Genomic DNA, 27,622 nt, shown 5'->3' on the forward strand with positions numbered 1-27,622 from the left:
TGGACTGGCTACCTCAGTACACCTACGTAGAGGCATCTTACAAAGCAGTCGAGCGTTTTTTTTTTTTTTTTTTTTTTTTTCGAGACCGTGACACGGGAATTTCGCAACCGGGAATATCGAGGTCCTCCCGGAGGAATCAAGGAGCTGCCAGAGACCAAACGTTGAACGTCTACGTTTATGTGGATCCCTGCCGCGAACGTGCAGTGAATCACCCCATGTCATATAGTCACGATTTATTTTTGTTGTTGTCGTGAACGTTGCCTCATCAGTCTTCAGAACCTACCGTAGCTAACAGAGAGGCCCCTCTACTGTACGTATGTTGTCCCTAATAAACACTATCTACAATAGCGGAGCATAGTTCGTATTATATTAACACTCCTGCGGCCTATTCGGGCGCATCTGAATGCACAAGTGGATGCATATTTCATGAGTTCTAATGCCTAATTTTTTCAGTCCCCTCTATGACACAGAGGCCAATCGTGTAGCAGGTGGTCGAAGCCTTGGCGCAGCTGTAAGCCATTAATAATGGGAGGAACTTGAGATTCTCGGCACGGTCTTCCCGTTACCGTGCGTTTGACTGAGAGTTGCTTTGAACAATTTACGACGTTATACTAGTGCCACGGCATTTGGTAGGTGAATGTATCCAACCAAGGGGGACACTTAACGAGCTACAGAGGTTCCTGAAACGCGACGTCCACACCATATAATGACAGCCCACGAATACGGACGTGCGACCTAGAGCTCCTGTGAATATTTAGGAGCATAAATTTATTACCAGCTCAAATATTATGACGGGACGACCCAAAAGTCAGTACTAATTTACGTTGAAAACATTGTTTGGCGATGCTGGCAGAAAGAACCGTCTAATTGATTAACGTCCTTAGTCTGTGATAAATGCTCGCAAACGGTGACGTGCAAACACTGCGCAGACTTCGTGGTTCATGTAGTGCAGTGAGAACGAGCGCACTGCAAGCGAATAAACTGTGCTAAGTCACGGCGTCCTGTGGAGTCCGTTTGCACGCGTTTCTTTAGGGACGCGATAAATAATTCTGAATGTGAACCGACCGACTGCATATGAAAATTGCAGTCTGTGTTCACTTTGTTAAGCTTACTTTAATCCAGTTGGGCAGGGTGGTAATTTGGCAATTTATTCGGAATTTTTCCGTTTAATTTTCCGGTGCACCGTAAGCGGGACAGCTTCTCAGACTTGACCCCCATTGTGCCACATAAGACACTGTGCAAAACAAGGCGTTTCAATTTCAAAGCATACGCAATGCAATATCCAGAGTGACTGTTGTAGTAAATTTCACAACTTGCGCGCGTCCTCCATGGGACTACGAAGGTAAATTGTAGCGTACAAAAAGGTAAAGGCTTGATCCCGGCTGCTTGAAGAAGTTTGTTTATTGTACTGAAGGCCCTAAGCGCGGGCAACCGATAAGGAGCAAATCTAAACGGAAGAAAAAGAAGGCGGTATAAAATTTTCGACGGGAGTATCCTGTGCCGTGCCCAATCGAAGTAAAGACAAAAAAGGAAAAAAGGAAACATAAAAGAAGAAGAAACTAAAGCACAGGCGCTTCACTGAACGGCGATGTAGCGAGAGAGCGTTTCGGGTCAATTTCATTTTCAATCTGAACGGCAGTTGCGGCTTTTCGATCAGTCTCATATCTCTCGCCAGATATCTCCTATTTCGTTGCCGTAGTCAGCGTAAGCCCCTCCTCCTCGCTTCCTACACTTCCTCCGTCATTTCTATGCGTAGGTTTGTGTTTCTTGGTATCTGTCAAAAACATTTGCGAGCAAGATACGAAAAACCAGAATGCTCTTAGCCTGATGAGGGCGCAATTCTGAAATCTACCTTTCCTTTCGCGCTTCATCACCGCAATTTTCATTGTGTCTCTGGACGCAACATATCCTGCTTTCACGTCGACTCCTTCGGCCGTATTGACACTTTGGCCGTAATGAGACACTTGGGGATTAAATAATTATCGTCCATATTGAGACTTTCGGTCGTATTGAGACATCGGCCGTAATGAGACTTCGGCCGTAATGAGATACAATCATAAACACTGCCGCAATGCCAGTGGCAGAGCTCATGGTCGAAATTCATTTCATTCAACATTTCCTTTGAGCAACTTTCCATAACAAGCTGCTGAATTTTTTCTTCGTTAACCATTTTGATACATTAATTTTAGCGCGATGTATGCAGGGTAGATCGTGCCCGATAAAAGGTCCTTCGAGGATTGTATCTCATTACGGTTAACGAAGAATGGTTAAACAAAAATGGTTAACGAAGAAAAAATTCGGCAGCTTGTTATGGAAAGTTGCTCAAAGGAAATGTTTGTTCCAAGAATTTCGACCATGAGCTCTGCCACTGGGATTGCGGGAGTGTGTATCCGACAAACAAAGAGAGTGAAGACACATATGGACTGACACATTCCTATTGCGTGGTGCACGAGTTGCTCCAACGTCGCGTTAAAGTTTGGAAGATGGCCAGATCGAATACCACCACCAGCTGTGGGTTTTGTTGCAGACATTCCAGGCAGATGACTTTCACCATTCCCTCTGAAGTCGCTCCAGGACGCCTGCTTACCCCATGGCTCTCACGCCATTCTGGTCCGCTTCTCTTTCATTCATTCACGTGTGTACACCGCTCATAGCCATGGTTGCCACGCGGCGCTAACGAGAAAGGTAGAAAAAAGAGGTGCCGCCCTTCGGGGAAAAAAAGAGGAGATGTATCTTGCAAATTTTGCTGATGACATTTCACAAGTGTACATCGAAATAAAGTGATCGAAATCATCGCTGCAAGATAAACTACTGGAAATAAACGTTATTAAACAAGATTCTGCAGTGTTCTGTTCGACCATGGGTCTTCTACACGGGTGGACCTCGATATTTCCGGTTGCGAAATCCCCGATCTGGAAATTTATTTATTTATTTATTTGTGGTTGTACCTCAAAGGCATTGCGGGCGTTACATGAGGGAGGGAAGGCAAAAAAGAGGAAAGACACATCAAAGCAACAAGACATTTACAGTGAGTACAATGAGAGCAAAGTGCTACAATATGAGAAATCACAAAAAAATGAACCTAACGTTTACAAACCTAGGTATTGAGAAAGTGTATTCTTGAAGGTTTCAAAATGTGTAATGGTGACCAGCGCCTGGGGGAAGAAAGTTCCATTCGGTTATGGTCCATGGGAAAAACGAATACGAGAAATGAAGGAATCTACACCGGAGTCGTGCTCTCGAAACAAGGATAATCAAGGAAAATGCTCGATTGCTTCGTAAGATGGTATGCCGTGTTTAAAAACATGGTATCGCTATTTAACTACCGAAATTCACGGGTTTTCGATGTCGATAGAAGTCGTTTTAGCGAACGAAAGCCAAATTTTAGCGGCCGTTAGGCTTAGCAGGGCAGACACGACGGAACATCCGTGCATCCCTATTTTCCTATGCAGAAGTCAATATGGCGGTCACGGCACAGTTGCGTTTAGCTACCGCTAGGCGTACCAGGCCTCGATTTGTTTCTGCGTGAGTGGCACCCCCAGCGGTAGGGCGATGCAACTGTGCTTCACTGCCATGTCCTATTGGACACACACACACGAAATGAAGTTCGCGTTGCTCACGATTTTATTTCGCAAAGTTTGGTTACCACGATTTTTTTTTCTCGATTTGTATACCGCATAAATGCACCATCGTGCGCCGCCGGAAGTTCGTACGGTATGCAGGGAACGCGCTCTGCGCGAAAATGTGAGGCTACTTTATCTGCACCCACTCTGTATGTCCAGGTTAGCCTAAGTTCGCTGTTGGCAATTTCCCGCGCGCGACTGTGCATTTTATAGTCAAATAACGTTTATTTCCAGTAGCTTATTTTGCAGCGGGGATTTCGATAATTTTATTTCGAGGTACACCCTTCTACACAGATTCAAAGGCTGCTCTCCAATGCCTCGCAACTATGGGCATTCGCATTCCTCTAGTGTCCATTATTGCTGACGCGCTTGAATCCTATAAGGAGCTGCTGGACCTGTGCCACTGCATAGTATTACGGTGGGTACTTGGTCATGTGGGCAATGAAGAGACTGACCAGGCTGCCCTACGGGGTCATCAGATACCTTCAGCCCACTCTATCATCTTGCCCAAAGGCGACCGTCGGGCCCTTGTCCGTGCTATCTCTGCCGATAAGACGAGTTGCTAGATGACATGACACCCTACTCTCTGCTCCACGCAGTGTATCCGTCTCTCTCTCTCTCTCTCTGTCGTTTCCTCATCGCCTTCCGCGACACTACGCACCTCTTCTTCACCGTATGTGACTGAATGTTGCATTTACCCCAGTTATGAGGCAGCGCCTTGGCTGTGCGCCATCGGACCATTATGCATCATGCAATCTGCGCGCTGACCTGCACCACCTACTTATGCTTATGGACTGCCCTGACTACCAGCGGGCGCGCGAGATCTTGCAGCACGGAGTGCATGCAATCGACCACCGCCCGGCAAGGTTCTGGGCCCATTGTCCAGTAGGGTTCATATGCACCAAGGTCTCCGTCACCTTTGAGATTTCCTGTTATCAACAGGCCTCCGCCCTGCTTTGATCATCTCCATCATCGTCTCTCACTATCTACAAATGGCACTGGGGCAGCGCTCAGCCTTCTGGCCGGCATCAGTTCCATCTCATCATAGTCTCTTTGTGTGTGTGTGTGTGTGTGTTGACTATAAAATGCGCAGTCGCGCGCGGGAAACTGCCAACAGCGAACTTAGACACAACCTGGACATAGCAATGCAAGCACCGAACTTGGACTAACCTAATAATAAACTACCCAACGTGGTGTTCCGTCGTGTGTACCCTGCTAAGCCTAACGGCCACTAAAGTTTGGCTTTCATTCGCTAAAACGACTTGGACAGACGTCGAAAACCCGTGAATTTGGGTTGTTAAATGGTGATACCGTGTCTTTAAGCACAGCATGCCGTCTTACGAAGTAATCGGGCATTCTCCTTGATTTTCCTTGTTTCGAGAACGGGAATTTTCAGCTCGGGGATTTCGCAACCGGGAATATCGAGGTGCACCCCATTTCACGGGCGCGCAAAGCTCGTGAAATGTGAATGGAAGTGGCGTCCAGACGTGGACAGATGAAGAGAGGACAGCAGGAAGGAGTGCGGGAAAGCGAAGGTTAGTATGCGTCCTGGGCCGACTTCTAGGTGAACTGTGCCGACATTCGTCTGGAAAGACTGCGGGAAAACCCAGGGAAAACCTCAGACAGCACAGCCGGTGTGGGGATTCGAACACGCGTCACCTCCCAGTCTGTAAGCGTATTAGCAACACTACGTAATAAAAAGAAACCGTCATATTGCGAAAATGTCTACTCAGTTTTCCTTTTTCTTTCTTTTCTTTTTTTCGCCAACATCAAACATGTAGTCAGCTTTCTAGCTCAATGTTGAAAATTTGTATACCTTCGTTAGTAAACAGTAAACGTAACCAATTTTTCCGATTATTTTGTAATATCTTCTGCAATACCTGTCCGCCATAAGAATTTATTGTTGGCAGTGTACTTCACTAAAAACCAATTAGGCGTGAATGGTCATTTGTTTTTACAATTTGTCGGAACAAAATGTCACTCTCTTTTTTTTCTACAAGGCTCAAAGTGTTATCAGGCCTTCTTCTGTGCTGTTGATCGCATAATAGAACGCCCCCGCACATATCCGAAATATAAATTAAACTATTGCCCTCCCCCCCCCCCTTATCGAATTATACGAAAACACCCATTCCACAGTTTCAGAAACTCCCTTCCACATAGCACGTTACTGATGTTAAAGTATAAAATTAGAACCGTCAGACATTCAGCAAACGCATACGGCAAATACACGCGATACGATTTAAATACATTTTAACCACCGAGCAGCTAGTCTCTTGGCGACCTGCTCGTGGAATTCCTCAGAGGAAAGGAGGCAAATCCCTCCTTTACGTGTCGACTGAGGGGAACGCATTTCATTTTACCGTCCATATTTTAGAACTGACGTTGTGATTTATTTCTGGGCTTATATTAAGATTTCGGGTGTTCCCGAGGGGAAAACGGACTTTACAAGAGAGCAATATTCCAGTCTGCTGTTGATTGATTGGGTGTGTCTGGCAGCAAGCCACCAGGTTCACATTCGAGCTTCTTATTTATTCACGAACACAGAGGGGGTTCTCGCGCCGAGCGGCAAAGTAGAATGCTGGTTAGAACTCAGTTTGAAGGCAAACTTCATGCGACGGAACATTTCCTGTTGTACGCCATAGTGAGTGAAATGCGACACAACGAGAATTTCTCACAGCACGTCTTACGATGGAAAGTAACTGTTCTGAGGCTGGAACACAGAGACAGACAGAAACACAACACACGCTTCACAGTGCCTAAGAACACGAACGATTGAGCAGTCGTTGGCAGCGTAGCGTAGTGTGTTGCGCAACTCGACCGGCAATTGAGAGGTTCGTGGTACGCCTCCCGCTGCTGTTTGGCTTTTTCGACGACTGCCATATTTCAATCGTTCACGTCTACGATGTTTGGGCTTGCATTGTTTTGCATTCGCGCGCTTTAATAAGGTTATATTAGGCTGCCACACATGGCTTCAACACTAAACTGGTGGGTTAAAAATGGAGCATTCGGAACATCTTTCCACTGAGTTGTAATGCTTGCATTGAATTGCCACGAGTACAGTTTAAAATTTAGACCTGCGTGTACAGAACCAATTACTTTTTTCCTTACTTATTTATGGTCTCGCTCCCTACTATCTCAAATTGCAACTGCGGTGAGAAGCATTTCGAGGTTGCAAACCGAAAGGAAATGCAATCTACGTTCCCGGATGCAGTATAACGATTAGGGCTGGGAAGAAAGGACACTAACAACTGCCCATATTAATGTGCACTTATCAACTAAAAATTACCGAACTACCACTCATGCTGTTTAAACAACCGAAATAAATGCGGGAATGAACTGGGCTTCTAAAATGGATTGTTCTTGTCAGTTGATAACTTTACATGCATAGTGCAGACATGAACCGAAAAGTATATTTAGTTTAAGTATAAATAATATGAAAAGTTACGCTAGAAACGTGGAATGTTGTTAAACCTAATACACTTACAGGTGGCAGCATGGCTTACAATCAGATTGCAATGATATCTACTACAAGTAACTAGGAGGACACCTCTGCAATAACAACTGAGGAGACAATTTGACGAACACTTAGCTCGCTGCGTATGGCTATTCTTTCGTAGCAATAATTGCAACACGAGCCACACAACCCCGTTGATCATGTAAATGCAGGTTCCCTGCGTGACGGCGGAAGTCCCACAGGTCTAGACGGCCACGAGTTTTACGATAAGCGACAGGAAATTACCTGTAAGTTAGTCTATAGCTAGAAGGCGATGCTTTGGCGGCAGTGTTCTCGAAGGTAATAAGGCGAAAGGCACGTCCATAAATCACGCTCGGTTCCCTCGGGGAGGGAATCGATTGCCCATTTTTGTCTCCGATGAATGACTCGGCGGACGGTGTTATCGCGGACAACCGTTTTCTCAAGGCTGGACCCCCCCATGACCAGGAAGCCTCCACATGCTCTTCCAAACGTGGAAAGGGTTATTTATCCCACCTCATCTCATCACACCCACAATGGCATTATGTCAGGTCACACATGCCGAGGTGTGCACTGTCGGGTATAGGTAATAAGAGAACATCATTGTGCACCTACCTACTAATCACAAGGTGATGTGATGTGTGACAGGTATATGCTAACGTTGGTTCACTCGCATATTCATAACCATGTGATGACATCTTATTAATACACTAGCTCCTTGAGGGTTTCATAAAAGAATGATTTGCGCTGACGTGTTAAAGGAAGATCATCGCCTGGTTTTATTAGCATCCTAAATGAGGCATATTCCATTATCTGGCACATTAAAAGGCATTTATTCGAAATAACTTGTTCACCGACGTTAGCGATGCAACAGTAACAACAACAAATAAATCGTGACTATGACCTGGGTGAGCGATGCAAGTTGAAGTTTTACCGTGAAATTTGCGATACGAAGTGCTTCTTGCGGACAATCCTCGATGAGGCAGGTTCTCGCCCTGCTAGCAGCGTTAGTGTCGGCGAAGCGTATTTACATGCGCGCTATCAATGAACTACATTACACAATGCGTTTTTGCTGTGTGAAAGGGGGGCCTTTACGGAGGGGGACTTTACTGTGCAGCCATTATTTCTCGAAAACATACTAACGCTACGCTGATTCTTGTGTCCAGTGCTAGAAGGGCACACGCGCAAAAGAACGAAATATTACTTCTCCGAACCAGCGCGCCATATTTCCATGTGTATCCGAACGCGAGGCTCTCAGGTAAAAAATAATACGAAGATACGATAATGAAATCAAGAGCATGCACAGAAAGAAACGACGCATAAAGCACACTGCAAGATTGCTCGCCGAGCATCGATGAAAGCGTATCGCCCGAGTTTCACGTTTCGATTAAGAGAAGCCGCTTACAATTCCTGCCTGTCCAGTCGTCGTCTACAGAGAGACCCATTGCGGTTGATTCCCAGTAATTGGATTTTGGGTAATCGAACGACTCGACACTTGGGAGGCCTTGCAGAAAGCATTTTGAGTTGGATTCAGCCCAAGAGCCCATCACTTCGCATCGAAGAGCGCGTTCACTGAGACTTGTGGGAGGAACGTATTGAAAATAAACTCTTTCACGCGCAAAAGGAATGTGCTCAATCTCAAGTACAGGATGGCTCAAGTCCGTCGCAGGAATAAGATACTGCCTGTTATACGTACTCTTTTCCACCTGGCGATGGCGGATAGCTCCAGTTATTCACCTTTTTCGGGGGCCTATCTTTTCTGCTTTGTATTAGAAGAGTGTACACATAATGACTGATTGCAGCAGTGTAGTGGTGTAGGTGGTCACCATTTCAGATAAGTGTCGGAAGCCAACACTACTGTGCTCGGTACCCTGCGGTTGAAATCAACACACGCAGAATACATGGAGAACACAGCCCCAGCTTGGGCATACAGTATATCGGTAGGCGATAGCGAAGCTTTATTCGCGGACATTTTCAAGTTTCTTGTCATGACTCGTAAACTCTGCTTTCTCGTGGAGTATGTCGATAGACGGCTGACCACATTCTTAAGACCTTCACCATACGTCAAAGGGTATTCTCTGCTTCGCATTGCGTGCCGGCTCGTATAAAAACAATCACACTGTAGAGTTCTGCACGGGCCCTGTTTTTCGTGCCCGACCGGCCCGGGAGCATCGAAAACTGGCCCGATCCGGCCCGGGCCTTCCTGTTTTTATGCGGCCCGGCCCGCTGACCCAGCGAATAATGCTCGGCCTGGCATCTCCAGCTGCGACTTACGCATAACAGAACACAAGGTCACAAAGTCCAGAACGCACGCGGGCAAGCGCGTTATCGTTGCACTACGTTTTTTTTTTTTTTTTTTTTTTTGTGGGAGTAGTAGAGGATATTGGGGGGGTGGGGGTGGACTGACTCCTTCTTCCAATCGCTACCCCTCTACCCAAGCTTTGCGAGCGTGATGGTGGAGGCCCGGGCCCGTGCCGAGCTCTAAATCACACTCCTTCAGAATGTGATGTCACTCCTTCCTCCGTCACTCCACAAGTCGAGCACGTCGACGAAGTTGTGAAACCAATCTTATGAGCATACAAGCTTGTTCCGGAATGGGACATTCAGTCTCAGCCAGTGTAGTCAAGCTTCAACTGGTCGGGCCAATGGCGGCGATAGCTAGTATCAGGCGGTGCCGCAGATCTCCAGGTATATGCGTTGGATCTGCACGACCGCTTGTGCCTTGAGCTGCACCAGTGCATTAAGGTAGCTTTTTGAATTACTAAAAAAATACATCCGGTCGTCCGGTATTTCTGCTTCGGCATTATATACCACGTGCGGCGTTGAATACCCTATAAAGCTCGGCCGCCTGTGATAGCCTGACAGCTGGCATCGTGCACACGCGCAGGTTGACGCATTGTCCTTCGTCGAACTATCAGTGAATCTTTCTCGTCTCTGTGTATCAGTCACTCACTTCCGGGGTAAGTGGTCTTAGTACATGCATTTAAGTGGTCCTCTTATTCCGGGTATATCCACAGTAACAGTCGGCAGCTGGAGAGTCCACAGGGGCAGAGCGGAACTTGCAGCACTCCATGTTACGGGACTTCTTGACTGAGTGGTATTATAGACTGATTTACGTCCGAATTCAGTCGACGACAGGCAGCCAGAACAAGCAGGTGCCACCAATACCGCGTTTCGAGACGCACAAACCGATTATATGGCTTTCAATTTTTGTTCGAGTTGTGTGCATTTCTCTAATGCGTCATACTATCACACTTCAAGGAAGTCAAAAGCTCTTTCTCAGACAGCATTCTCTATATGCCGTTCGCACATTCTTGCAAAAGATCATGAAATTTAATAATAAAAAAAACAGCAGCACTCCACCATAAGCTATGACGTCTTCATCCTGAACTTTGCAGGTCACGGAAAAAGATAGAAAAAGAAACAGCCCCATTTTCAGCTCGCAGTACCTTTTTTAAATACTCAAGGGCAGGCATCCGATCAATATATTATGTCCTACATCGAGCTACCAGCGCCACGGAAAACGGGGGAATGAAGCAAACCACTAATGCTTTACCGGATAATATACCAGCGATGGAGCATTGATTAAAATGTATTGTTATGTGCGTAATGACCGTTAACACGGGTAAAATGTATCAGAGCACCATATCCCCACAGGTTCCTTGGGGAAAAGAAAAAGAACGACGCTTGATGCATTATGCAAAACATACTGTGAAGGCTACACAAATTGCATCAGTGTCGGAACCCGTTGTCTGCTCCACACAAAGCGCCGGCCCTTAATACACGACCAAAGCTATCACGACGCAAAGCATGGACACACAGGGGATGATTGCACACCGGATAGCGAGGGAACTGGGAATTTATTGCGCTAATGGTTTCATGTGTAGATTGCCCAGCGGCGTGCGCTATCGCGGCCTTATCGCACGCTATATGCAAACGCGAGCAGACTTCTCACTTAATAATACGAGCGATGAGGCCTGGTTCAGAGTAGACTCGAAGCTTCGACAAATGCGTTTGCACAGAACACAATGGGTGTGAATAAGACGTATGGCATTGAATACGACATCGCCGACGTGAAGGATCAAAGATACCTTGCCGACATTTGGCTTCTTATGCTAGATGATAATCTTTGATAATTTTTTATGTCGCGAGAAAAGTTTAACTGTGAATTATGGGGAATAGTTTTGTTCACATATAGGTTCTTTAACGTGCGCTGAAGTCTCAGTACACGTCACTGTAACGTCCCTTGCAGAATACGACGCGTCCGTTGGTCCGGCGTACTTAGTTCATTTATGAGCTGCTTATATCGGGTTTTAATCTTTACACCAGTATTATCATACCAAATTTTCGTATTTGTGCTAGAATAGGTTACTATAACCACCACTGAATGATGCAGAAGGTTAACGACATGACGTCTCACGTATACCGCCTGCTGTCGTGATGCTGCGCCTTTGGATTTGATGGTTGATGTATTTTCATTTCTAAATTTTTCATTCACATTTCAAATTGCTTTCAAATTCAAAATGGTTGCTAAATTAGAATGAGCAAAAGCTATCTCCTTGAACGAATTCTATGTGTAACATCAACACGTACAGGAGCGATCCATCACCGTTACGTAAACCCATCATCTCTTCATCCGGCAAATCCGGCTGTCTCTTATCCACAAAATATATATCATCCTCTCCAGCAGCGAGAGTTTTTTCTTTTTTTTCTTCTCCGGGCTATATCTCATCCCGTCACATCACGTCACAATCATATCCACAAATTAAAGCGGCCACTATGCCGTACACCTACATTTCAGAAATGTTTCCCCTCCACAACAATTAATGACTGGAACGTCCCTTCCGGAACATATAGAGTCCGTTAAGAATACTAAAATCAATTAAAAGCCCCAGTGCAACAGGTGATGGCGAAAACAAGGGACGATACAAAGAGACGAGGGCGACGAGACACTGCAAAAATGGGGTTTTTAATTGGTTTTAGTATGACATACCAACCCGACCGAGTTTTAACTTTACTTAACGTCCTTTAAACATATCCTGATTTCTCTAAAACATCATTTCTCCTATACTTATCTTCTACCTGACCAACTCAGTGCTGTTATAAGCAAAGAGAATCAAACAACAAGGAAGAAGAAGAAACAGAGACACGGAAAGTTATGGAGAAATACAGGAAAAGACAGCTTCTTCACTAGTCGCGGTGCAGACAGTTATGTAGGAAGTATGAGAGAGTGCCCAAGAGTTTAGCTTCCCGAAGGAATCGCATCAGCGCAGACGTGACTTCAGCGTGCTCGGTAGGGCCAAGTAGCACCGGGAGGGAAAGCTCTCGGTAGCCCAAATGAGCGAGACGACGCCCGAGACTGAACCGGTGACCTTCGTGCCGTTGGCAGGCAAGGAGGATGTGTTGCACGTGTGCTTCTACATGACACGTGGGGCAAAAAGGTGAAAGCAGATGGCTCATCTTAAAGAGGAGGAGAGGAGTTCGTGCCACATTCAGCCGCAGCCGATGAAGCAACGTCTCCTCGATGCGCGGGATGCGGCCATGCACAGTATGTGTCATTAGCGGGTCAATGGATCGCAGGAAGGTACTGGTGCGTATAGCTTCTTGCTGAAAGAGCTGCGTGCAGTTGGCAATAAAGCGACGGATTTTCAGCTGGCACATAGAGAGCGTAAGAGGAAGGACAGTATGCTGCTGAGTGTCGTGGATGGCATGCATAGTGAGAGTGTCAGCACGATCATTGCCAGGAAGTCCAACATGGCCCAGAACCCACTGGAATACCACGCCGTGTCCCAGGGATGCAAGTTCGGCGATGATCGTGGTGCAGGTGTCAGTGCAGCGGAGTAAGAAGCCAGCGCCTCCAGAGCCACTCTACTGTCGGTGAGAATCGTCCAGACCCTGGGCGCCAACGAGGAGACGAGTCTCAAAGCGGCCAGTATTGCGAATGCCTCGGCCTCCGCAGATGACATGAGAGGGAGTTTGAATCCGTGCTGAATTCCATCCTCTGGGATGCAAAAGGCAGCAGACGACCCACGTCCAGAGACTGAAGCGTCAGTGTATACTTGAGTTCGATGCCGGTGGTGAGTGTGGATGTGGTGCAGGGTCAGCTGACAGGCCACAACTGTTGGCACATCATTCTTTTTCCGAAGACTCGGAATGGACGTTTGTACGGTTAGGCAGTGAAGTCTCCACATAGGTGGCGCATAGGAGGTCAGGGCCGAAGCTGAGGGGATGTTGCCTTGCAAACGGATAATAGCTTGACCGAATGCAGACGTGGGATAACGCTGAGCAATGTCACGGAGGTGATGAGCCGGATGGCGGGCAAGATAACGCATGTACGCGCGTAATGCGACACTATCACGAAGGATATGCACAGATGGTTCCCGTAATACAGGGTTCTAGCAAAAGAAACACTTTCAACATTAAGTAGAACCAATATCGTTAAACTAGGAAGAGGCATGCAATAATATGCGCAGTAGCACATTCACCTTGTATTATTACTCCATATAATAATTGCAAACGTCCTCAATTTCCGGAGTGAGATTCTCGAGTCGGAACAGAGAACAGGAAACCTTTTCGTTTCGACATTGCCTTGTGATGGTTAGTGTCGTGGAACTTCTTTCCTAGACAACCAATTTCACCAACGACAGAGCTTTCATCCGGCATCGAGTGGCGATGCTTCCTTCCTTCAGGCATAGAAGGCACTTTCGTCCTCTCCGTATTTATGAAGAGACATGCTCCCGTGGGATACGTCAAGAAAGCCCCGCTGTACCTATAGTGACTGACTTGTGTACAAGGACGAGTGCTGAGCAGATGCTCAGCAGAACGCTGGTCATAACAGTGCCTTCCATCTCTTACTCCTATGTATTTCATGCACATAACAGGGCAAATACTTTTGTTATTGAAAACGGTAATATTGATAGGGAACACCATAGATTGATTATAAAAAGAAAAAAAAAACGGATAAAATTGACTCCACGTACTTGGAGACCAGCTACTCCATGGCACGTACTCACTTAAAGACACTACGGGTGTACGTATACACTTGACATAACACAAGAGAAAAATATAACGAAAAATGATGAAGGGGGAAGGGGAAGGAGTAGAAAAGAGAAAAAAAGACAGGAGGAAACCAACAAACAGGACACAAAGACCCAGAGGGGGAAAGCAACCTCCCATCAAAACAGGCACAAAACCCCGCCAAAATTGTTTAAAGGGACGGTCTCGTACAGCCGGGGCGATTCCGAAACTTAGCCAAAACTATCTTCACGAGTACTGTACACATATAACAGTCAAAGTTTCATTCAGAATAACCAAGTCGTTTTCGAGGAATTTGTCGAAACGTGCCGTAATAGCAGACGACGAAACCTGCGCGTCTCTCATGCAACGTCACCCATGTCGTCGGCCTGCGCCTACGTCGCCGTTGTCACGGTAACTAACTTGCAGAATCACCTTGGGTTGAGTCATCCCCTTTGCTCTCGAAATGGGGACACGCAGGAATATATCTCCGCGAGCGGAGAATGTAGTCCGTGCATTGACTGTGGGGTCTCCGACAATGTGGCGCATAACCGGATACGTGGAAGCTAAATCACGTGTTTTCTTTCCGCAAGTATTTAATGCGGTTCTTAAATAAACACGCACTCCTTCTCCATGTACGTCGTCAGCGACACTTCATTTGGAAACATGATCAGTGTGCAACGGGGAATGTAATGGAAGCGCGCGTAATATATTTTTGGTCGGAGCTGTAATGCGACCGCGCGCGCCGATAGCCGGCGACTTCAGATTTGTGATTGTGGGTGGGGTTGTCTTGCGACTTTTGGGTGTTGTTTCCAATGCAGCCCCCAATAGACGGATTATCTCCGATGAATAGAAGGATTAGCCATTGTGTAGGGTACACCACTAGAGGGCGCTACGAGCGACGCCTCACCACTAGGGGCCGCTGCTGTCGCATTCCGCGGATGACGTCATTGCTCCTTCGGGGAGCATGGTGAGAGATAGCGGGAGGCATTGGATGGCGATGCGAAATAGAGCGCCCCCTTGTGCAAGGCTGTGGTGGCGCTGCGGGCGACATGACAGACGCTCTCGGTGGCGGCTCTCCACGGCGGTGTCATGGTCTCGTGACCGCGATACGCGGCGTCGGCGGCAAAAGGGTTTTGGGTCCAGCGTTGTGTACGAGTCTTTGAGCGAGTTTATATTAATCTCACTCCGTTTATTGTTCAACTGATGGTTGTTGTTTGAGAGCTCAATTGCTATGCTGTGAGATTGGGGTGTACGGCACGCATACGGCATACGACAATATAAATAAATAAATATAAACAAAAGGACGTGCACGATAAATTACGCCACATTATTATGGCTTCCCGTGTTGCTACACTTTGCATTATAAAGGCGCTTTCGCTAACCAGTCCGTTCACAAACAGCCGTGTGCATCCCTTGGTGTATTTATTAGACTTGGATACTTTCCTTTTAATTGCCTAATAACGCTTTTGTGACTCGAGCGCGTATATTAGAAGGCTCCAGACTCGCGCAATATTATTTTGGTGATGGCGCATATGTTCAGACAAGAGCGGAGGAAAGTTGTTCCCCCCCATTTGCTTTATGTATTTATTCACCTCAGTATATCATTCTCACATACTAGTTTAAATTTAATTAGCGATTAGTAATACTGCAGTATATGCAATTTAGCACACTACAGTGCTGTAAGATATATTGTACAAGCGCCTTGGCTGCAGAATCACTGGGTGGATATCTGTAAAATTTTAGTGCCTTCTTTTCTGTGGTGGTCACTGTCACTAATAGGGATTCAGCTAAGTGTTGTGGCAATTCCAATGTAAACAGTCATCTGCTATATTGGAAAGTGAGTCAAAGTCGAATCAAAATCTGAGCCAGTACCGGGTCATGAACACACCGGTGTATCCTGAGCAACAATAAGGCAGACCATATGTTTTTGAAATTTCTCAAACATTTCCATATCTTTTATATTAAACGTGCTGGACATCTAGACATCTAGACGTGCTGGATGTCACTAGATGTCCAGCACGTTGAATATAAAAGATATGGAAATGTTTGAGAAATTTTAAAAATACCTAGATGAGCATGACAAATGTGCAACATGGAACAGCGGTTTGCAACTTGTTGACATGCCGTCTACCTTATTGTTGCTCAGGATATACCGGTGTGTTCATGACCCCATACTGGCTCAGATTTTGATTCGATATCAGGTGTTGCACACTAGATGTCCAGCACGTTGAATATAAAAGATATGGAAATGTTTGAGAAATTTTAAAAATACCTAGATGAGCATGACAAATGTGCAACATGGAACAGCGGTTTGCAACTTGTTGACATGCCGTCTACCTTATTGTTGCTCAGGATACACCGGTGTGTTCATGACCCCATACTGGCTCAGATTTTGATTCGATATCAGGTGTTGCACACTAGATGTCCAGCACGTTGAATATAAAAGATATGGAAATGTTTGAGAAATTTCAAAAATACCTAGATGAGCAAGACAAATGTGCAAGATGAAACAACGGTTTGCAACTTGTTGACATGTGGTCTGCCTTTTTGTTGCTCATGTTACACCGGTGTGTTTATGACCCAATACTGGCTCAGATTTTGATTCGATATCAGGTGTTGCACACTAGATGTCCAGCATGTTGAATATAAAAGACATGAAAATGTTTGCGAAATTTCGAAAATACCAAGATGTACATGACCTACTGACATGACCGTTGCAACTGCAATAATCTTCATGCTTTCCTTATAGCAAATGTGTTTGGCTGCACATATCTGCATTTGTGTAGTTAAATTATGTTTCCAGAGGCAAACCCAAGACCAGTTTTTTTTTGTTTTGTTTTTTCTGGGTGTTTGTAGATGGGGGGGGGATGTGGAAGAACTTGCTTTGAATAGCATGCACTATGTTAACATTTCTTCATATCTTGTCATACTGACATTTAGGAATCACAGATGGTATTGTAGAAGGTATCATGTTTTTTTACTTGTTTGACCATAATCACTCACTTTCCAATATAGCAGATGACTGTTTACATTGGAATTGCCACAACACTTAGCTGAATCCCTATTAGTGACAGTGACCACCACAGAAAAGAAGGCACTAAAATTTTACAGATATCCACCCAGTGATTCTGCAGCCAAGGCGCTTGTACAATATATCTTACAGCACTGTAGTGTGCTAAATTGCATATACTGCAGTATTACTAATCGCTAATTAAATTTAAACTAGTATGTGAGAATGATATACTGAGGTGAATAAATACATAAAGCAAATGGGGGGGAACAACTTTCCTCCGCTCTTGTCTGAACATATGCGCCATCACCAAAATAATATTGCGCGAGTCTGGAGCCTTCTAATATACGCGCTCGAGTCACAAAAGCGTTATTAGGCAATTAAAAGGAAAGTATCCAAGTCTAATAAATACACCAAGGGATGCACACGGCTGTTTGTGAACGGACTGGTTAGCGAAAGCGCCTTTATAATGCAAAGTGTAGCAACACGGGAAGCCATAATAATGTGGCGTAATTTATCGTGCACGTCCTTTTGTTTATATTTATTTATTTATATTGTCGTATGCCGTATGCGTGCCGTACACCCCAATCTCACAGCATAGCAATTGAGCTCTCAAACAACAACCATCAGTTGAACAATAAATGGAGTGAGATTAATATAAACTCGCTCAAAGACTCGTACACAACGCTGGACCCAAAACCCTTTTGCCGCCGACGCCGCGTATCGCGGTCACGAGACCATGACACCGCCGTGGAGAGCCGCCACCGAGAGCGTCTGTCATGTCGCCCGCAGCGCCACCACAGCCTTGCACAAGGGGGCGCTCTATTTCGCATCGCCATCCAATGCCTCCCGCTATCTCTCACCATGCTCCCCGAAGGAGCAATGACGTCATCCGCGGAATGCGACAGCAGCGGCCCCTAGTGGTGAGGCGTCGCTCGTAGCGCCCTCTAGTGGTGTACCCTACACAATGGCTAATCCTTCTATTCATCGGAGATAATCCGTCTATTGGGGGCTGCATTGGAAACAACACCCCGACTTTTCACTTGTCTCTCAGATCGCGGCATGCTCTGCAATCTTTATCAATTTAATTCGGTTATTTAATAACCGTGACGTGTTTTGTCGGGTAAATTCGCAGTATTCCATTTTCAACAAAGGGCAATCGAATGGTACATTTTATGAGAAGGGCAGGGGGGAACGAGACCGTCCCTTTAAGAAACAGCTTCAACCCAACAGTCACAACATAGACAAGGCTGTCGCAATAACAGTCGCAAACACGGCCAAAATTGTTTCAGGAACAGTCGCAACACAGACAAAGCTGTCACGATAACAGTCATTCTTTACTCGAAGCACGGAACTTTAGAAATTGGTGTTGTTGGTGTTGTTTGCCATGGTGTTGTTAACGGAACACGTTTGTTGCGTTCATATAATGTGTCCCTGCATAGACAAGTCTCGTGCGACTCAGAGTCGCATAACAATGTACTGGTGCATTCTAAAAGCCGCTGTATTGCCTTTCTCCAGCTTAATACCACTTTGAGGCATAATATAGGCCTCTGAGGAAAGGAGTTTATGAACCTCCGAGAAGTAATAAGATCAGCAGGAAGAGAGTCGATATATTAAACAACGCTATTTGCGAATTGCGATTCCCTTTGGATGGTACCAGTAATTCCCATCGCGCTCCTATTTCATAAAGCCAAGGGGAATATTACAAAACTAATAAACACTCCATTTGACAGGCGTATTGAAACATCGCCCCCCCCCTCCAATATACTATGCTCTTCCCAAAAATACCTCGGGATCATGCGTTAGGCAAGACCCCATTAGCGCCAGAGAACCGTATACGACGAGAATTTAAGCATAATGTAGAAACCCCGAGATTAGGGAACACGTCATCTTCACCAGCTTGCTTGCTTCCTAGCCATTTTTTCATTGAGAATTTGAGGCTCGCGAAAATTCCACAGGTGTATCAGCACTCACGAGGAAAGCTGCGTCTATTTTTTGCGTTCGAATTATGGGGATTAAGCATGGAATATGTCCAAGATAGGCAGAGCTAAATGGACCGCATTAGATTCTCCATGGCGATAATTAACCACTAGCAGGCTAATTAGCTAAATAATAATAATTGGGAGTAGATTTACACGTCAGGCTAATTAACTAACTTCCACAAACCAGCTCACATTGTATGGAACGATGGAAGTCGGCCCGAGATACCGTTTGGGAGGACCATCCTTGAGCCTGCTTATGTAGAGGTCGTGCTCGTGCCCTCCACCTAATGAACTCACTTAACATTCATGCAATGTCGCTTACACGGCCCCCCTATCATGTGACATCAAAGTGAAGGCGTTGATAAATTATTCACCATGTATTACGTAGATTGTCTCGGATGGATGGGTTTCACCTTACCCTAACGTCTGTCGTGTTGATTAATTAAACAGCACCAAGCTTTAAAGTGACGAGCCACAAAGTGGCGAGACCTGAGATATTTTAGGATGTCTCACATCTCATTTACAAAGGCTCAGCGCACAAAAGGTTTGCGAATTCGACGGAGGTGGGATTAGTGCCACTCTAGTAAAGCTTCTTTGTGGTGATGGTGATGTGATAAAGAAGAAAAAAAGGGGGATGTGAGTCACGACGAAGTCGAACTGGCTACCCCAGGACGCTTACACAGAAAATACGAACAGATGAACGAGTTAAAGTGATGGAGTTCAACATGGGTAGTTCAAATGTTTGAACCAAGTGAGTGTGAAATGTCGGAATCGCTGGGGGCACACACAGCATATATTCAGTAAGTCATAGAACGTCCACAAGGCTGTACGGCTGCACCGCTGTACGTAGAAAATCTTCAAGTGCCCTCAGCGCCTTGTCGGACGACTGAGGACCTAACAATTTCGCGATGTCGAAGGCTCGGGAGTCTACACTAGACAGGTTCGACCCTAAAACCCTTCCATGATCAACGTATCCGACACCTGAGAAGGATGTGTTCTACGTCATCTACAACGCCACACACACTGCAGTTCGGAGAGTCACGCTTGCCCAGTTTGAAGAGAAGACGTGCCCTGTACGGTATATTGAGCCGTAGCCTATGTGGGAGAGACGTCGTTTTTTTTCGCGTGAAGGAAGGTGATACTCGAAAGCGTAACTCTGGATCAACCTTGTACAGAAGCGAGTCCCGAGCAGATCCTGTTAGCCAGGAAGTACTGCACACTTGTTGCCTGAGGTCGTTCAGCATTCACCCCGCGTCACCCTTGGTGAAATAAATGGGCATCAGTTGGACGCGCCCGAGTTGAAGAGCCCGACGTGCAGCAGCGTCCGCAGCCTCGTTGCCTACAATACCGCAGTGAATAGGGATCCATTGCAATTGGATGTCATGACCTTTTAAAACTACAGAATGGTAGTACGTGTGCAAGATATCTTGTACTGCTGATGCCAGAGATTCCATAGTGAACATGGAAGCAAGAGTCTGTAACGCACACTTTGAGTCGCTATAGATGATCCAGCGAGCAACTGAAGATCGGGAGTGGATAAAACTTAGTGCCAGGAGGACTTCATGAACTTCAGCAGCCGAAGCAGAGGTGACGTGAGACAGCCGCGCCGCTCCTTCGATATTCGCTTCTTTGTGATTATCATTGATTACAGCCCGTTTTGACGATTTGTCAAATACCGATGCATACCCAGCAATTACCAAGTTTTACCAGTCATTCGATTTCCGCATCAACGATTCCGTACGACATCTTTTCATTCATTCTCGATACTGTTTACGCATGATAAGGCAGGAATTTATCAGAGTTACAAAATACATTCAAATTCTCGTTTGACTTCCCGGCACCCTGGTAATGCGCAGAAACCCTTTCAGCGTGGCTTTCTTTTTCTTTTTGTGTATGTCCGTGAGGGAAACAAATTCTTTTTCTTTTAGGCTTGCCAGTTTTACCCACCAGTCTCTTTACTCCCCGCGTTATCTGTAACTATATAGTCTCATTAGATCATCGTGTTTCCGTACAGGACATCGACTGAACCAGAGTCATCTCAGACTGTTGCTCCTACGACGGGTTACGTTACTGGTTACGTCGACGTTGTAGAACTACCAGCTTAACAGTTGCACAGCTATTGGAACAACAAATGGCACTCAGCGTGCTATACGGAAAGAGGTAAATTCAGCGAACCGGCAAAGGTAGATGGAGGCAGAGCCTCGTTCTTCCACTGGGCGTAGTCTCGTATTCGAAATATATTGGCGGCTCCCGACATGAAGTTCACCTCCAACGTGCACTATGCAGTATTTTATATTGTGTAGCCATTGAGAGCATCTGGCACAAGTGTAGAACGACTGCGATAATGGAAGTTTTTGTGGATACTCTCTGAAGCCATTTGAGCTGAAATGATGTTTGCGTGAATTTGATCAGATCACCGCATGCTGGAAGGCATGCTTCACGATAGTCTCTGTGGGATAGCTGATGCATGTTTCCATGTATTGGGACGCCCAATACGTAGTGGCCACTGACGACGAAGACAAGTTTTTGCGGGCTTTTAGCGATGTAGGCGCAAGCAATTCCGTTTCGCCATTCCTCCGTGAAACACCGAACGATGGAAGCATCCGCGGAGGCCATGAAAATAAGCTGCGCATGGAGTGAAGCCGAGGAGTGAGCATCGTCAATGAATTGGAATGCGCGGTGAATGCGACACGTGTCAGGCAGCCGGCCGTCTAAAAAAACACGCCCCCTCTAATCGCTGGTGTGCACTACGTCGTAATAGCAGGCAGATGAGATCGAAGAGCGGCGTCTTTGTCATGCAAAGTTTCGTTCAGGGTTTTTATCGAAGAGCGCACACCCGATGCGATTTCCCATCACCTCCGTTTTGCATACATATATGCGCCCGGACCCCGCCGCGGGGAATGCAAATTGCCGCTGCTAGTTGAGGTCTCTCATCAATCAAAACGGCCGTTCAATGAAGAAGCTACGCCATGCGCAAGTACATAAGAGACAAGGAAGTCCCGCCACTCTTTCAGCCTCAAATAAAGAAGTTTACCTCAGCTGTATTCGACTGTCTTCATAATTAAAACTTCAACAACGTGTGTGCAGACAGAGAGATCATAAATATTTACCGGGCGCGTCTTTCTGCTGCTTCTAAGTTCAAAGACACAGTTGGGTATCTTTCGTTTTTGTCGATGTAGCCCACGCATATATTTGATGCACGGCAACGTCTTCACATTCTAGGCAGTTTTCTGAAAGATGCCAGGCTTCTGGAAGTTTCGAATTGCCTTTCTCGTTCACACAACTGCGATGTTCAGTGATGACGAGCAATTTTAGTTTCCCGTCGCTGTAAACATTCTTTATGCTCGTTTCGTGTAAGAGAAGAAAATAGCATGCAAATTCCACGGCGTTGCCATTCTTAAAATTCTGAACGTGCCATTGTTCCGCTCACGAAGTGAAGCGTTTCAAGATATATAGCATACAGTGCTGATCGTGGAGTTGCTCCAGTTTCAGGAAAGAGCAATACAAATCGTCAAACATAAAAGGATGATTGGAGGGACGCTCCACATGGATGAGGGCATCTATCAAAAGTTGAGCTCGATTCAACTTCTTCCAATTCGTTGCATTGTGGAGGCCACCTTTTCCTATCTCCCTCTCTCTCTTTCTCCTTTGTAATGGAAGCCTGCAGGTCAGCCTGAAGCAGTAGTGTGATCCAGAAAGGTGTTTTGTGCAAACAGCGAGCTGCTGTAGTTCGAGGTGTCCAGACGAGGTATACAGACAGCAGCGCCCTCAAGCTACGACGAAGTGTCGCATGCATATGTACGCATTTTGTGTTGGCGATATACGCGTATATTATGTGTGAAATTAACCTCGAACTGAGTTAAAACGAATTGCAGGTGTTACCAGGCGCGGATCTAGAGGGGGGGTCCAGGGGTTGGACCCCCCCCCCCCTCAATTCCAGATTTAAACATAGGGTTCAATGGACCAATCCCAGCATGCCCCCATTTACCCCACCAGATATGGGACAACTGGCCCCTACAACACCGACAGTGACTTTATCTTAGCAGTGGACTTAACTGTGAAACGTATTCCGCTGAAAATCCGTGAAAATATTTCCGAAATCTGAATACACATTACGAACACGTACATTCTTTAGAGCTTTAGTGTGCGTCGTGCAAAATTTGAAAATTGCGAGGACGGAAAATTTTACTTACTCGTCACTGAAACAAGTCTTGTGCCGTGTGCAGCTTGTCATACTTTCCATTACAATGAAAGTTTCTTCTGTTTCCACTACCTCGTCATCACTTATTTGTTGTTGTTGTTGTTGTTGTTCAGTTAGTCGTTGCTCGTACCGCTAACAAACAGCGGGAAAATGGCTCAGCTGCTGTACTTCGTCTTCTTTAAGTAGCGTATGTGACAACTGACCCCGTGTGGCAACTCTCCCCGTCTCACCTACTTTACTAAACCTGCAGTGGTATCACCCCCGCATATGCGTTAATTGTTAGACGTTATGTGTGCCCCGAAGGGAAAACGTAAAATCAAATAAGAGAAAATATCATGGCGGTGGGAATAAGTTGAATTAATGTCAAACGCCAGGGTATGGTAAATAAGGGGAGATAACTATATCGCTCTGAGTAATGGATGGCTAAGAGGGTGCCAGTTAAACAACATTGAAACGCCATCATCACCACCACCGGCCAACACAAACAACACAACTGTTGTCTGAGTGTATAGCTAAATAGACAACGTTTTATATTTCGGTGTTATTGTTTCGTTCGTGCTACATGCTTTGATTTCGTGGATGTGCAGAATTGCTGAGCGACGCATACCCAGCAGCAGCTCCCGCGCACCGGCCTCAATGATTCAGTTGTAAATGTATCTACCCAGTCAGTGATTAAAAGTTGCCGCCTTTAACAACAACAGCAACAAATAAATCGCGACTATGACATGGGGTGATTCACCGCTGGATTTAAACGAAGCCTGGGTGCCAGCAATTTTGTGGTGATAAACGAGTTGACCAGATATGCATTTTTCGCAAGTAACCAAAGCAGTAGATGCCATGTGACTCGTACTTAGGTCGTTTCACTTCTCATATATCGCTCATTTAATGTCTCACATGTAATGGGGTAGGGTACTGCACCACAGCGAGGAAACGCCCCATGGCATCATCATCATCTATATGTTGTTGTTGTTGGTGGTGGTGATGCATGTCATGCACTTAGATTACTTCATAGCGTCCTTCCACCGTAAAACATCTAACCAAAAAGCTAGGGATGCAACGATATCTATATTCTTATCTATACTATCGATATTTTATGTATGCGATGTTATCGATATTTTAAAATATCGATATTTATCAATAAAAATATCTATATTACATTTATATAGATATCGATACGCATATTGAAATATCAGTAATTTGGCGGCTTCTGCACGCGAACTGGATGTGACAAAAGGAGCGAGTCGACGAGTTTAACCAAACGACAGATTTTTTTCCTCTCTCCCTCTTGATTTGGTTTTGCTTTGGCGGTGAGGAAGGGTTGGGGATGGGGAGACGGCTGAACAACAGGATGCTGATATTTCATATAAAGATGTGATGCACGTTAGGGTTTTATCAGTGTTGATGTTGCAGAATTAGTGAACCACGTCGAGTTCGAGTCGAGGGCAGCAAGCGCCGAGCTCTGGTATATTAGACGCGTGCTCTTTTTTTGGCGTGTATATTCCTTTCAGTCGAATCACTGTGTCTGTTGTGTCGATGGAAATACTTTAGATGCCGCTTTTCAGAAACAAAGTCGACAAACCCAATTGTTTATTCGTAAGACGTCTCTCAGGAATCCAGTCTTTTGGCATTCCTTCGAGCCGAGCGGTGTCGCAATCTATAATTTCAAGGCCAGTTAGCACAGATAAACTATTTGAAGTTAAAATGTAAAGGTACGGTGAAGTGAAACTTGAAGAGGCTACGGTTTTGCATTAAGATAAACCACACGAACATATTTTACCCGATAGCGTCTTCATCACGTGCCCCAGCGGCAATACGCATGGAAGATGATAAAACAAGGGCAACTTTTTTCAGTTGGTCAAGTAAATGGCGTGACAGCTTTTCAAATATCGATTTTTCGATATTTCTTTTCAAAATCCCGATATATCGATAAAATGTCGCTATATAGATCAATAATTTATGGATATAAACATCGACGTGTTAGTCGATTTTTTATCGATTATTTTTTTACGATGTTGATATTTATCGATGTCGAAAGTTTCGATCTTTGTGTATCACTACTTTCCACACGTCACACTCGTCCTTCAACCGTAAACCCGAGACGTTTGATTTTGCATTACAATTATTTAAACTACCCCCCCCCCCCCCCTCCTCAAGATATAAGCTCGGATCTCTTTTTTTTTTTTTTTTTTTTTTTCGAGTTCCGAGGAACGATTTTCATTCCTTCTTATTCTATAGAGGATCCTTTTCGTGCTACCTGTTTCTGGAACATCGATTATAACGTCTTCACCGTTATTGCACCAAATAGCCGAACTTCTGTAATCAAAGACAGAGAGAGAGAGCAAAAACTACACAGAAAAGAAAGGCTTAGCAATATAGTTGTATGGCAGTGTGCCCGAGCCTTAGCGGGGTCTTGAAGAATCGATGCGATTTGCATACGTCTCACATTTGGTAGCACGAACGTCCCATCTTCGTGAAGAAGGGGGACGACTGCCCACACAGCTCGCCATTCGAGTCATGCAAGTGTGCTCTGAAGGATGAGGCGTCTATACTTCGGTTTCTTTCTCTGTACTTTGATTATACCGCACTTGTATGTACACCGAGTAAAAGTTAATGCATTTTAAAGACGGGGTGTCTAGTGTTTCGTCTGTTTGTGCACCTCGAGACGGTACATTTTTCGACTATAGGGCAACGACAAAACAGATGGATATGCTGTCGTCTGCTGCGGTGAGCGTTACGAGGTGGTTGGCAAGTGTTGGTTACGCATCTTGTTCGAGTTCGACCAAGCATGGTTGTGGCCGTGGGTGGCAGTTTTTGAATGGCGTTGCTTATAGATGCAACCGTAAAAATTAGACTGGCTTTCTCACCTTATAAGGAAATGAAATCATATTCGTGTTTCTGAGAACATACAGTAGCAGGAAACGCGGAGTTCTGCCAAGTTTGACCATTACAAGCAAGGTACGTCGTTGGAGACGTTGGAACAGTTGTAAAGTTGTATTTTGGCTGTACTTGAAAGACTATTGGCGGTTTCAAAGTGTAATCTTCAGTGTCGGTTTCTGTACTTTGTTTATGTGATCTACAGGACTTGACTCCCCTCTTCGTATACGCTTCGGTTTCAAAGACTGAGAGGTGACAGTGGGACTTCCCATTGAGAGATGCTACTGATCTAACTGCAACTGGGTTCCACTTACAAGTCCCTATCACACAATACGACCATATCATTTACGTTCCTCTTCTGCTCCACACCGAACTGCTCTCCTTTTATTCACCTGCTTGGTTCACGGTCTTCCTGATTTGCTTCAGTTGTCAGCTTCTCTTCTCCAAACCACAGATGGGCATTTTCCTGCGGCCTCACTCATCCTCACTTCACGAAGCACACTCTCACTTACCCTCACCAAATTTTCCTCACCAGTAACTAAACCTCAGTCGCCCTCACATTCCATTTTACATTTTGCCCTCACAAACCTCACCTCAGGGCATCGGGATCCCGAGAGGTCTCACCATCCTCATCCTCACATGCCTTCACTTCATGAGGATCCTCACCCTCGCGTGTCCTCACCTCATGAGGGCCCTCATGTCCTTACGGCACCTCACGTACTTTCGCCTAATGAGGACCCACATGGCCTCACGAGTCCTCATACTCACGTGCCCTCACCTTATGAGGGCCCTCATGGCCTCACGTACCTTCTCCTCATGAGGACCCTCGTGGCCTCACGACCCGTCATCCTCACGAGCCCTCGCCTCGTAAATACCCTCATGGCCTGATGTGTCTTGAAGTCACTAGGAGGCACAAGAGCCTCAAAAGAACTTTCCGTCATGTTCAGATGAGACGTCGGCGTTGAACTACTGCGCCGGTAGTTGGTACTAATGATACTGCGCGGCACTGAACTGTTTCTAGGGTTTCGTGCTGTGCTTGGCTAAATTTGGTAACAGTTGTTACTGTCACCGTGAGGTTTAACGTTAGCGTTTGGCATCAGCAAAGAGGAGCCCGGACCCATCACCTCATCCGTGAGGCCCCTCTTGAAAGTTCTCACGGCCTCATTCGTGAGCTTCCTCACGAAAGGCCTCACGGCCCCATCCGTGAGGTTCCCCACGAAAGGCCTCACGGCCTCATCCGTGAGGTTCCTCACAAAGGGACTCATGGCCTCATCCGTGAGGCTTCTCACGGAATACGTTGTACCCTCATGTATTCATGGCCTCACGACGACTGCCCTCATGAGGGCCCTCAGAGTGGGCCTCACGAGGGCCAATGCCTCACGACTGTCCTCGTGAGGAACATTCGGCGTTGTCTGGACTCACTCACCCTCACCTCATCGTCAT

The 27,622-nt window shown here is 45.8% G+C and overlaps 1 long non-coding RNA gene across 2 annotated transcripts in view; it reads right to left on the reverse strand.

Annotated features, from left to right (window-relative positions):
- Positions 1-27,622, reverse strand: part of LOC135397206 (uncharacterized) — a 132,704-nt gene that overhangs the window by 88,905 nt on the left and 16,177 nt on the right. The window lies entirely within an intron of this gene.

Source organism: Ornithodoros turicata, chromosome 1 (genome assembly GCF_037126465.1).
Source record: "Ornithodoros turicata isolate Travis chromosome 1, ASM3712646v1, whole genome shotgun sequence".
Classification (NCBI taxonomy): domain Eukaryota; kingdom Metazoa; phylum Arthropoda; class Arachnida; order Ixodida; family Argasidae; genus Ornithodoros; species Ornithodoros turicata.